We start from the raw sequence: 13244 nt of genomic DNA, 5'->3' as shown, positions 1-13244 counted from the left end.
GGTGGTTGGTGTGACAGAGCAAGATGCAGAGGACAGGAAGAAATGGAAACAGGTGATCCGCTGTGGCAACCCCTAATGGGAACAGCCAAAAGAAGATGATGATGATATATATAATATATATAATTTTATATATATATATATATATATATATATATATATATATATATATATATATATATATATATATATATACACATACACATACATATGGGATTATTAACTTTACATTTTGAGACCGTCTAGTTTTTCTGATATTAAGGTATGTCCACTTAAGTATTACATCCTATCTAGTGGGCTATATCACTACTTCACTCATGTTTGTGCAAGAGTATAGTGCTCCCACCATGTGTTGATTTTAAGGAATACCTTTTTATGGATGCTATAAACTGTATATTGTGATACTGCTACATTTGTAAGGCTTCCTTTGGAAGCTTTTTAATGTAGATGGCAAAACTTCATTGCAATGCTTGCTTGGGGCACCTTTTGCATAGAAAGCTGTTTGCCATCCACAACTGTCCATACCAGTTCCATATAAGTAATTGCAGTAAGCCGTATGATGATCAAATAATCAGATGAAGTATGTTTTCTCTGGTGTATGTGTGTGTGTGTATGTATGTATGTATGTGTGTGTGTATTTGTATATATCATATGAAAGTGATCATAACCAGCTTGTAATGCTAAGAAATTTATCTTGAGAGAAAAACTTGAGAATTGTTATAATAGGGATGCTGTTAGCAAGTACATGCTACATTGTACGTGTATGTGCGTATACACTTAAAACCATGATGTAAGCAAAGTAAACATGCACTGCATTACTGCATTGGATAAAAATCTGTCTTGTCCGTTATAAATTTATGTACATATCACGCACGAGCATAGTTTGTTGCATTTATCCTTTAATTGCTCCAAAAACTTTGGAATAAAGTAATGGAACCCATAGGTTCATACAGAAGTATCAGGCTAGCTGCCATTGTGGACCATTTTAAGTCCAACCAATTTCCCTTTTGGGCTTGAAATAATCTGTATCATTTGGCTATAAACTGGCCTTGTCTATCCCATGGTCGCTAGTTATATATAGATTGGCCTTATCCATCCCATGGTCACTAATTATGTATTACATGTAATGAGAATAACTGGGATTGTACCACAGGTAGTTTGAGGAGACCCAGGCAAGGGCCAAAGCATTTAGGAGCTCCCTCTCTCCATTAGTATTACAAGGGGAAGTCCTGGGGTACATTTTCTGTTTCCCACCCTTAGATCTGAGTTGCTGTAGAATATGGACAGGGATGAACTTTGTATAATGTGGATGGGGAGTCTGCTCCACAGCAGTGGGCATCCTCTGCTAGATATAAATGTCCCTCCAAACCATTCATTTGATGTTACAGAAGAGGTTTAGAAACCTAGAGCAATCATTTCTGATGCCATTTGACTTGCTGATGTGTATTAAATCCCTCATTAATAGGGCTGAGGATGTCTTATATACCAGACACAGGTCATCTCTTAGCAGTTTGCAGGATATAGAATGTAGTGACAAAGGTTTGAGATGGCCCATGTAAGACATGTTGTTTAGGCCTTGTATGCTTGTGGTAAGGTGTTTCTCTGGGAGTTCAGTTGTTGCATGTGTCTGGAGAGATTCATGCCAAAGGGGGCATTACATTCAATGGTGGCCTAATGAGGGCTGAGTAAAGGGGGACAGTGACATCCCTAGATTTAGACACAGTAATTTTGTTTGTAAGCTGTGCTAGCGGTACATGTTTGGCAGACAATAAGATTCCATAATATTGGTGGCTAATGAGGCTGATTAATGATGTATGACATTAGAGAGAGTATGTGTTATGTAGTAGAGAGCTTGTGTTTGTGTATGGGGAGGGATGGTGTGTGTGTGTGTGTGTGTGTGTGTGTGTGTGTGTGTGTGTGTGTGTGTAGTAGACGCACAAAATTCAAAATCTCCGGTGTGCGAGATTTTGAATTTCACGCTTCTGAGTTTTCTATGTTTCAAAAATTCTACTTTTTATAACTTCAAAATATTGAATTTCGACATTTCAGTATTTCGAGGATATAAAGTGAATCCATATTTATTTATATATATATATATATATATATATATATATATATACACACACACACACACACACACACACACACACACACACACACACACACATATACATACATACATACACACATATATGTGTGTGTGTGTGTGTGTATATCAGAAAATACTACAGACTTGTATGACACCTTAACACAAAGAAGGACTTTCTTACAATAGATGCATGTTGGTGAAAAGTTAGGTCACTGTCCACATAAGTTCCCAATTCCAGAACAACTGGGTCAACTTTTAGCGGTGTATTGTCAATGTGGTAGCTCCCTGGGGTAGATGACTTCCCAAAGGATACAATAATGCATTTCTTGACATTTTAGTTTCAGTCCATGATTTTGGCACCAGTTATTTATTTGTGACAAACCTTCCTACAGGACGGCTAAGTCATATGGGGATTCAATGACTGTTCCTGGTGTGCAATCAGTCAGTCATAGCCCTTTCATATTGGCTTTTACTTCAGAAAAGTAGAGGCCAAGCAGGAGAGATCCCAGCACAGAACCTTGGGGGACTCCATTGGTGACTGGTCTCATTGTGGAGGTAACTGCCCCTGTTTTGGTTATCTGCTTCCTATCTGTGAGCCAATTGGCAATCCAGCAGGTGATGTAAGGGTTTATCCCAGTTTATGTAGCTTTTCTAATATACCTGAATGGGGAATTGTGTCAAAACCTTTGACCAGGTTAATGTATGTGGTGTGGACCATTTTGCCTTCATCCGTTGCTCTGGTGACTCTTTCAAAAAAATCCACCAAGTTTAGTAAGCATGACCATGATGAATCTGAAACTGAGATGGTCCAGAGTTTTTCCCATGTCCGACTTGATTAGTTGTGTAAGCCTTTCCATGGCTTTGCTTGTGAGGCTGGTCAAATGAATGGGTCATAATTGCCTGGGTCTGTGGAATGTCCTCCTTTATGCAGGGGAATGACTGTTGCTGTGCTCCATTCGATTGGTACAAAACCTGTATGGAGGCTGAGATTGAAAATTGTTGTTAGGGGTGTGGCTAAATCATGTTTCATGCTATTTAAGTTGCATCCAAGGATATTGTCAGGCCCCATCAATGCACTATTTTTAGCTTTTGATAGCACTTTTAGGAATTGGTATTATGTGATAGCTAGAGGCAAACCAGTTTTGGGTACACCTTGAGGGACGGATAGATGGAGGGGGGGGGGGGAGAGAAGGATAAAATTAGAGCTAAATTTAATGGCCAGTAAGTTTGCTATATCTTCAGCTTCATTCTAGGTGACATTTTGTCAAAATCAGCTCAGTGCATTTCTGTGTTGTGGTTTTGAGGTTAAAATGCCTTGTGATTGTCTTTGGTTTAGGTAGCTGTTTTTAGCCTCAAACTTGGCTTTGGTGGATTTTATTATGCTCCTGAGTTGTTTATTTCAGTGACAAGGGCTCTCTGAGAATTTCTCTTCTCACTTTTGGTCAAAATTCATTTTCTTTAGCTTGTTGATATTATGATGCTATAATGTGGGTTTGTTTCTAGTATTTTCTCTGCACTTGTTCCTGTGGGGTATGCAGCTGTTTACATGCTGGTATAGTGTGGTGGTGTACATTTCTGCATTTTCAGTGAAGTAAACTGATTTTATTGGGGATTTGAAGCTTGCTAATGTTTCACATAGGAGCAGGTAGTTTGTATTAAAGAAATTTCTAAAGGTACTTTGGCTGTGAAGGATCTCTGGTTTCAGTTTTATTTCAAAGGAGACTGCTTTATGGTCAGACCTTACAAGTGATTAAGATACACTAAGAATGGTGCACAATGCTCCCTTGTTAGTAATTACAAGATCCAAGATGTTATTTTCCCATAGTGGATACTCTCAACTAATTTTTCAGGGCATTTGTATTGAGAAAGTCCAGGAATCTCTGTGCTTGTCCACTAGTGGTGGTATCTGTTTCCCAGTATGTAGTTGGATAGTATAGATCACCTAATAAAATGGTATTGGACTTAATACTGAGTGATTCTAGTTCTTGTAGGTTGACATTGCAGCTTTCTTTTCTCATAGGGGGAATCATGTAGCTAGCTAATATTACATGGTATGGGATCTTCCTGATGGTTATTTGGGCATGAAGAAGCTCTGCTGCATCATGCTGCTTTACCAGCTTTGATGTGAGTCTCTTCCAGATGTATATTGACAAACCCCCATTATATAACTGTAATGTAAGCAAAACTAACATACAGTGCAGTGTTCATTGGATAAAATTGCCTTGTTAATATTACTATTCCTTTGCATATCACTCATGAATGCTATTTGCTAGATTGCCCTTTTAATTACCACAAGACTTCAGAATAGCTTGATGTAAGACTTTTCAGAATCTCATGCTGAACCTGCTTGCAGTTTTGTCCTTACTGCAGACTGTCATTACTATTAAGGGTCATAAAGGGGCATTAACTAGTCACTTACATTGTGTGCGACCCTCCCCCCTTTTCCTGAAGATGCTTAATGCAAAGAATACTTTACCCTTAAATGCATGACTTGATAAATTATGCTACACTGCAATCATCTGAGTCATGTGAAAGTGCAGTCACTAGTAATGCTGCACATTTCAACACTTTTTTATTGACCTATGTATAGTTTTGGCATCTGAATATTGTAATGTGGTTGCCATACCTGGAGTATTTACAGCCATTAACCATTCAAATCTGTGGTTTGTGGTCAGATTCCACTGCAGTGCTATTGCCATAAATGTAATCCTGGAACTGTTGGCAACTAAAGATCATAGGTAGCATGTCTTTCCATCTTTATATGGGCCTATGCATGTATTACTGCCCTGGATACAGAAGCTGAAGGATTGCTCATCTGTATCAAAACTGCACCTAGCCCTTTGACTAAATCAGCTTTATAGGTTCATAGGTGTTTTAATAGGTTTACCGTCATACTGCCAGTCATGTTATGGTCGACCCCGCTTCCGCAAATATCGAACTGCGACTCTTCAAAACGTTGAACACCAAATTTCCGAATGATAAAATCTCGCCCCCTTTTTGACCCATGTTAGCACTGGTGTGGCGTGGTCAGAAATGTCGAAATTTGAAGTTTTTTCGACATTTGAAAGATTTTGCGGATCTAGTTTCGTGGAAATGGTTCGGTGATGTTGGCCGGTCGATTATATATGATAGACATTATGAATGTAAACCACTTCATAGGCTAACAACCACAATGGCCTGTTTAAGCCTAGCCATATATCCCAAATCTCTGACCAGTTCTGATACCCTTGATAAGTTAAGCATGGGCCTGGGGGATGAACCATTTACAGGCCGCCTGTGTCTTTTAGAGACATAATGCCAAACCAGGGATAAATTTCTGTTTTCCGATCCAGTTGTCCAAGTTGCACTTGAGTTGGATTAGGGAGGAACTCTGCTTCACATGGATGGGGAGCTTAAAACATAGGTAGTGGCATGTCATATTTGAAAATTGTTTTTGTAGTTATTAGAAACTTTGACAGCTCAGAACTATTTTTTTTGGCCTGCTGAATAACATCATGCTAAATTTCTTGGATGTCCTGTGATTGTTGACAAATGAGTTCCAAGGTTTGACTGGTGGTGAGCCATACTTAAAAATAATATAGTAGTAGTCTCCAGATGCTGTAATGACCTAATAGGTTCATAGGTTGGTACTGGGCTATCTGCCCGAAGGCATATATTAGCCCAGCCACATTGTGCGGTATTCACCGCCCCTTTAGTAGTTCTCTAGACCCTTGTACTAGCAGCTAGTACCCTTGGCCCCTCTCTAGTAATGCTGTTGGTGTGATCCCCGGTGTGAACTTTTTGGTGTGATCCCCGGTGTGAACTTTCTGTTACCCATCCCCTCATCAAGGTTCCTCTTGAAGAGTGGTAGTGAGGGACTCTGTCTTATGTAGATCGGGACCCTGTTCCAGAGTAAGGGAAGTCTCTACAAAGGGAATCTATCCCTCCAGCATGTTCTATTCATTGTTGTGTTGAGGTTTATATCCCTAGAGCGTGTAGCTCGAGTAGATTTGGTTTTGCTAAGATGGAGCATGTTCAACAATTCTGGGTTGGGCATGGCTCTGTACGTTAGACAGAGATTGCCTCTGAGAAAGCTGTATGCAACAGAGAACAGTCTTAGCTTTTTCAATCGTGCTGCATAGGGCAACTGTTTGAGGCTAGTAATCCTCTTGGTTGGGTACCTTTGTGGTCTCTCCAGCTGCTGGAGATGTCTAGCCAGGTACATTCCAACTGGTGCATTGTACTCAATAATGGGTCTGATGAGGGAAGAGTAGAGGTGCACCATTACATCCTTAGATCTTGATGCGAACCCTTTTGTGATCAGATGGGTCACATAGAAGGATTTTTCTAACCACTTTGGCAACATGATCATCAAAGGAAAGCTGACTATCTACTTGGGTCCCTAGATTCTTTATTTCTTCTTCAGATTTCAGGGGATTACCTCCTATGTTGTAGTTTGTGGGTACTCTGTTTTTTCCAAAGGGGATTACTACACATTTTTTTGCATTTAGCTTGAGACCATGGCTTTGACACCATGCATCAGTCTCATTTAGGCCCTTCTGGAGGATCTCCGTGTCAGCCGGAGACTCTATTATAGCACCCAGTTTGCAGTCCGCAAACTTAGTCAGCCACAGCCCTTCTGTGCTTGCCTGTATTTCTGAGAAGTATATGCCAAACAGGAGGGGCCCCAGGACAGAGCCCTGAGGCACACCACTCGTTACTGGTCTGGATTCGGACATAGATCCTGCTACTCTTACTTTATGGGATCTGTCTGAGAGCCAGTTTGCGATCCATCTTGTGACGTAAGGGTTAAAATGCATTGTATTGAAAGTACTGAGTTTGGAAATTAATTTATACAGTATGAACTGACAAAACCCTTCATTTGAATTGAGAAGAATCTGCCATTAGGCATAGTCCTTTTGAAGTGGATAGTGGTGCCTTTTGATAAATTTATTTATATCCTGTGGATTAACACATATTCTGACCCTATCTTACTTTTATGCCTGTTGCCACATTGTTGATCCTTTCTGTTGGTTGTCAGTCTGACTGGAACTCCCATTGACTATATGCTTTAACTGTTGCTTTGTTCTAGTTTTTAGCATATTAGTTACTCTACTAGGAGCAAAAATCACAAGAGCTCCCTCAGATGAAATCTTGATATATCTTAATATATATAACTTTCAGACATCCTGAGCTTTTAAACAGGCCAGCATATTTAATAAGAATATCATTCATATTCTGTATGAAAAAAACTGTAATTATGATACAAACTTGTGTTTTTATAATGAAGTGCTAATTACAGATGCACATTTTTGGATTTGTTTACTAAACTTCGTTGTTTGCCAGTATAATACACTGAAATCTGCATTTTACTGTCAACTTCAGACTGATTATGTACTGTGCCATCTTTTAATTAACAGTTTATGTTCTGTGACTATTTATGAGCAGTCTTGTATATTCTGTGAGAACATATACATATCCTGTTTCAGTCCATTTACAGTACAAATGAAGTGCATATTCTGACAGTTAAGTGCATTCTTATGTCAAGTAACAGAAAATAACTCGTGTTTACCTCTGAGCATTATGAATTCTCTTCACCTTGCCAAGTGCAATAAGTGTGTCTGTCCAAAATATTGTTTTTTTTTTAACTGAGCTTGCAATGTCAGTATCTACAAGAGCTTGTATCCTTTATTTTTTATACACAAAGTCCAACTGCACATGACACCAGTGGCTTGAGTTAAGTATAACAGAAACGTGCATGTAAACCTGGATAACTTACTGTAATAGTGTGCCATTATGTTACACTCTACACCACTATCAAGTTTAATTGCTTTGCATAAGGTTGGTAGTACAACAGTTTTATTTAGTATATTGTTCTCTGTGTAGGCTATAAATGTGATACACTATTTAGATCATCTCTCGTGTGTGTTTAATTTGATACATATTTTATATAATCTATGTATATTGTATACATTGCATGCTTGAAATCACTTTGGCATCATTCACATTCTGGACTGAAAGACCACATCATTTCTGATCATAACACAAAGAGTACTGTATGTAGCCTTTTCTTTGCTAAATGTGCTTCTTCAATACATCTTCATATATTTCTGCTTTATAATTCTTTTCTTTCCAAAAATTAATATTTTGCTGTAACACTGCTTTCTATTTCTTCCTTATGCTGGTGAAATGTTGATCACTCCCACAGAACTTATCATGCATGGATTAACAATTTTATTGCATGTTGTTTCATGCCTGTAGCCACGCTGTGGCACTGGGTGTGGTTTCTGCTTGTTCTTTTGTTACCACATTGGTTACTGTTGAAGTGTTCTGCAATTTTTAAATGATTTTAACATATTTATGATTCATTTTAACTGCATCTTATTTCAGATGCATGGTTTTGCTTAGTTCCAACTTTTTTGTGATGCTTTTTTCCTTTGCAGTCAACATGCCTCTCAACTGTTCAGATTTTTGCCTCATATTTTTGGTCTTTTCCTCATAAATGTGTGGTTTTCAGGCAAATCAAAGGAGATTGAAATCAGTAAATGTCAGACATTGGAGTTTCAGACTTTATGCCCTTCAGAAAATATCTGCTTATGCAAAACCTGTTATTCTATTAACTTTCCAAGTTTATAACAGCAGTATTTAAAAATGGTCTGTTGTGCGTTTGTCCCCCATTATTTCTGGCTTTGTTCAGAATTATTGTGCTAAGTGGTTGAGAGGGGTGGCAGTCATAAGTGCCTTTTTCCAGATACAAACCACTTCCCTCAATAGTTTCCCCTTAACTGATCATTTCTGATTCTGCAGACAGTTTTATTCTCTTAGAAATAAGTCCAGTAAGGCACTATTTACTTCCTTGTATTTGTTTCAATAGTATAAGCATCTGTTTAGTGAACACATTGATATATAGTGAAAAACACATGTTTTATCTTGCCATATGCCTGGAATTTACTTTCTCAAAACTGCAGCATCATCTTTTCCTTCCCCCAATGGTTTCCTTCACTGTGTGTTTTGAAATTCAGGTTTGTCCCCAAGCTTGTTTTGAGTGGGATACATCTCACAACATATAAAACTGGGAATTCTGAATTCAGAGAGGTTTATCTAGTAGTTCAAAAAACAGTGGTTTTGGGGTTGTCATCTCAAGCCAAAGATTTAAAAAGCAAAACAAAACTGTGTTTGGTATCTCAGTGGAGTGCAAACACAAGATACAAAATAACAACTGTGAGATACATTCGTGAAGTGCTGGAAAACAACTATTTTCTAAAAAAAACTGCTTTGAAAGTGTCAAAAATGAGACTAATTCAGTGTAAGGTTGCTGATTGCCTGCCGCAATACAATGATTACAAACCAACAGTAAGACTGAGCATGCCCAGTATCAGCCTGGGTAAAATACATATGACAGTATTTAGAGCAATAAGCATAAAAATCTGGATCAAAATGAAAAACGTATCGTAGGTTGTCAAAATGAAGATGTTTGACACTGTCTGCTAGAGTAGCTCTTCTTCTGATTTGATACATCAGCCAAGAAATGGATGCATGCACAGAAGCTGCTTGCAGGTCTAGTCATTATTGAAGACTGACTTCATTCTATATCACATGATTCAGTTTCTCTTGTACTACGATTCTTAAAGGCACATTACACTACTTACATTCTCTTTGTGACATTTTACTCAGACTCTGATATACCCCATTCTGTACTCTGGTTAAGTACTTATAGTAATAACATTTTGCTTTAATTATTGTTCAGTTTATTATTTCCAGGCCTTGCGTGGAGGTAGAATTATGTTTGTCTAATGCATCTGCCTACAGAAGAAAAGTTGCATACCTGTAACTTTTTCACTGTGTGAAAATACGAATGCTTTCATTTCTGATCAGCAGTTTACAGTTCAGGCTAAAAATTAGAAATAAAATAAAAAAAAGTGTATAACTGAACCGATAAATGCTAACTCAGTAAACACAGCTATTTTTTGGACCTGTGGATGTACTTCAGTAGATCGAAATGTTAGATAAATGAAATTCAAATTAATGAGACGAGAAGATCGCAATTTCATAACAGACATTTTACCATGTCGAAACTTGTAAGAACAAAGCACCTACTGTGCATGTCCAACAACACTCGGAGTTTGTGAATGGAGATTGTGGAGCACAGAGAAAAACAGCTGCTCCAGTTAAACACTTGATTTAAAGTAAAAATATGCATTTTTAACGTTACCGAATAGAGGTTGAGGTGTAGTGAGGATCGGGAACTTTACCCTTTTCTCCACTGTATTATGATCTCAGGGTTGGTATACATAATTTTCAGGGGGTGTGGGGGGCACAGCCCACCACATGGGGGTTTGCAGGGGGTGTGGGGGGCACAGCCCACCACATGGGGGTTGCAGGGGGGCTTGCCCCCCCTACAAAAACAATGAAAATGGTACATTTTTACTTTAAATCAAGTGTTTAAATGGAGCAGATGTTTTTCTCGGTGCTCCGTGATCTCCATTCAGAATGCTGTCAGACATGCGGAGTAGGTGCTTTGTTCTTAAAAGTTTCGACATCAAGTGTTTAAATGGAGCAGATGTTTTTCTCGGTGCTCAATGATCTCCATTCAGAATGCTGTCAGACATGCGGAGTAGGTGCTTTGTTCTTACAAGTTTCGACATAAAATTTCAGTTTTATGAAATTTTGATCTTCTCGTGTCATGGTATTGAATTTCAGTTATCTGACATTTCGCTGTACTGAAATAGATCTTGTCCCGTTGATACTGGCTTGCACTGGAAGCTGTAACAACTTCAACTGTAATCCACAGTCCACTTGTCTGGAAGTGAGGAATTTTTAGTCTGCAAGCATCATCATTTTTACTAATTTCACTCATGACAGTTTTTTTTTTTATTTGCTTTCATTTTTGAATGCTTCAGTGTTATATATTGTGGCAATCACTAACATTTACTAGTCTGAATCGACACAGAGTATGAGCTTATACATGTTTTTGTGTGTTTCACTTAACCATAAAATAAAGAGAAATATGCAGGAGGCAGTGCACTAAGAATTTTCAGTGTCTGTTTAATATGAATGACATTTTTTAGGTACGTGCATTCACCTTCGGTTGGGACAGCAGGGAGACCAGATGTGTGTGTACAGTATTGTACAGTGGCTTTACCTTACCTTATCTTTATGCATGTGGCTATAGTCCTGTTGTTACAGTTGCCAGCTTTTGGTACTACACTTGGCTACAGAGTTGTAGAAAGTTGTGATATGCACAAGGAGTATGGGGTTTAAGCTTGTTTTATGGCTTTATAGCTTTCCTTGGAAACTGAAATAGCAATGACTGATGAGGCACTGATGAGGCGCTCTCCTATTTTGAAGTATGAAGTACATGCAAGCATTTAGCTAGCTGTAAAATGCAAAAAAAAAAAAAAAAGTCTGGGTGGTAGCAAGAATTGTGTATGCTGAGAACAGGCCTTGGAAATTACAAGATTGCTACTTTTCCAAGTGGCCATTTTATTTTAATTTTTATAGGATTGATTTATAATACTTCAAAGATATGCTGGGTCTGGAAACCTTAGTGGCATTGGGAATAGCTGGTGGTTGATGCTTACTCCATTTCCATGTCTTGTGCAGCCCCATTAGTTCAGTTTTCAAAGTAGGAATGCATAAAGAGGTCCCAGAGCATTGTTCTATTTGTGAGAGACCTTTCCTTTGTTTCGTGATAATCGGGCATAGTCTTGTTTGTTTTCTTAATGTGATGGGCTCGTGTGGACATGGTAGTAATTCAGGTCATCATTACTTAGCTTGGAGTGAAAGGAACATGGCTTTTGTTCATTTTAATGGCATTGTTGCACCATGTGGAATTCTACCTTACACCTCACAGACTCAGCAGGGCTGGGAACCTAGCAGTGGCACTTGGAATACATTTTTAAGCAACTCTTTCAAGTGTATCAACATTTTCTCATGTCTTTGTGTGCATGAGTTTTTTTGTACCATTTTATGAGATGCTCAGTTTGTTGAAGGACTTTGCAGAAAGTACCACATGACAGATTTAGAATAAATATTCCTGTAATTAAATTTTTGAGAAATTGAAAATCTATTTTAGGAAAATTATTAATTTAACATAATGACTAAATATATGCAGAAAGGAAAAAATTCAACATAACATATTGTTATACATTGATAGGAATACATTGAATCATGAAGGTAATCTTATACAGTTAAGACAATATGAATGTTATAATTTCAATAGAAACATTTCAAAGTTATTACACTCACCAAAAGTCTTTGTATGACTTCTAGATCTTATTCTGGTCATTTCATTTTAAGTTTTATATAGAATTGCTGTTAAATTTTAAAAAATTCTTTGAATGCAGGAACTAAGTTTAATTTTTAATTTTTTGTACAACTTTTCTAGTAACTACCAAGAGAGCCTAAAACATTGTTGCTGTTTGGCTTTTACAGATACAATAAGTGGAACATTCATTAATATTACTGAGCTAGTTAAAGAACAATTATCGGATCATAACCCCATAAAAACATACTTGGCTCTTCCCAATATACATTATTTTTTTTACAATCCGTAGACATGTGTGTCCAGTTAGCTTTTGCATCTTTACTACATCTCCAATATACTGAAGAAGTAATTTTACTAAACTTACAGAGTTTACAGTGAGTAAGAAACATTCTATGTATATATTTCCACATAAAACTTTCCAGTATAAACTTGAACTAATGTAAGTAATAAAGTTTTATTCTTGCCATCTGTTGAGTTACTCGATCCACTGCTACCTTAAAAGTTCCAGAATTTTGCATCAAAATGATTATTTTATAATTAACTTCTTGTATAACTTGGACATGCTTCCTTTGTAGGTCACTCTAGCTTCAGTGGTAGCATTCATATATTCATATAATGGGGTAATAATATTCTGTTCCTCAACTCATATCTACAAATTCATTTAATTTCTTACTGATGGATAATATTAACTGGTTACCAGATTCTTCCAATTTATATTATTTCAGTAAATGTTCTGGAGCCTTACTTTTTCATTTTTCAAAGCAATCGGGCCATAATGCTAATCCATTTGTTTTTAGCAAATTCATTTTAACATTGTTCTGAGTTTCCTTAAATCTAGAGGTGTGTGCAATGGGAAAGCAGAAAAAAAATCATTTTGGTATTAATGGAGTTTATTTCTTAACTGTTTTAAGC

At 37.5% G+C, this 13244-nt stretch overlaps 1 protein-coding gene across 1 annotated transcript in view; it reads left to right on the top strand.

Annotated features, from left to right (window-relative positions):
• TTC39B (tetratricopeptide repeat domain 39B) overlaps positions 1–13244 on the top strand; it is a 1202733-nt gene that overhangs the window by 275857 nt on the left and 913632 nt on the right. The window lies entirely within an intron of this gene.

This window comes from Protopterus annectens, chromosome 7.part0 (genome assembly GCF_019279795.1).
Source record: "Protopterus annectens isolate FY-2018-M chromosome 7.part0, PAN1.0, whole genome shotgun sequence".
Classification (NCBI taxonomy): Eukaryota; Metazoa; Chordata; order Ceratodontiformes; family Protopteridae; genus Protopterus; species Protopterus annectens.
The sequence above is the reverse complement of the archived record's forward strand: the minus strand, read 5'-3'. Positions and strand labels throughout refer to the sequence as shown.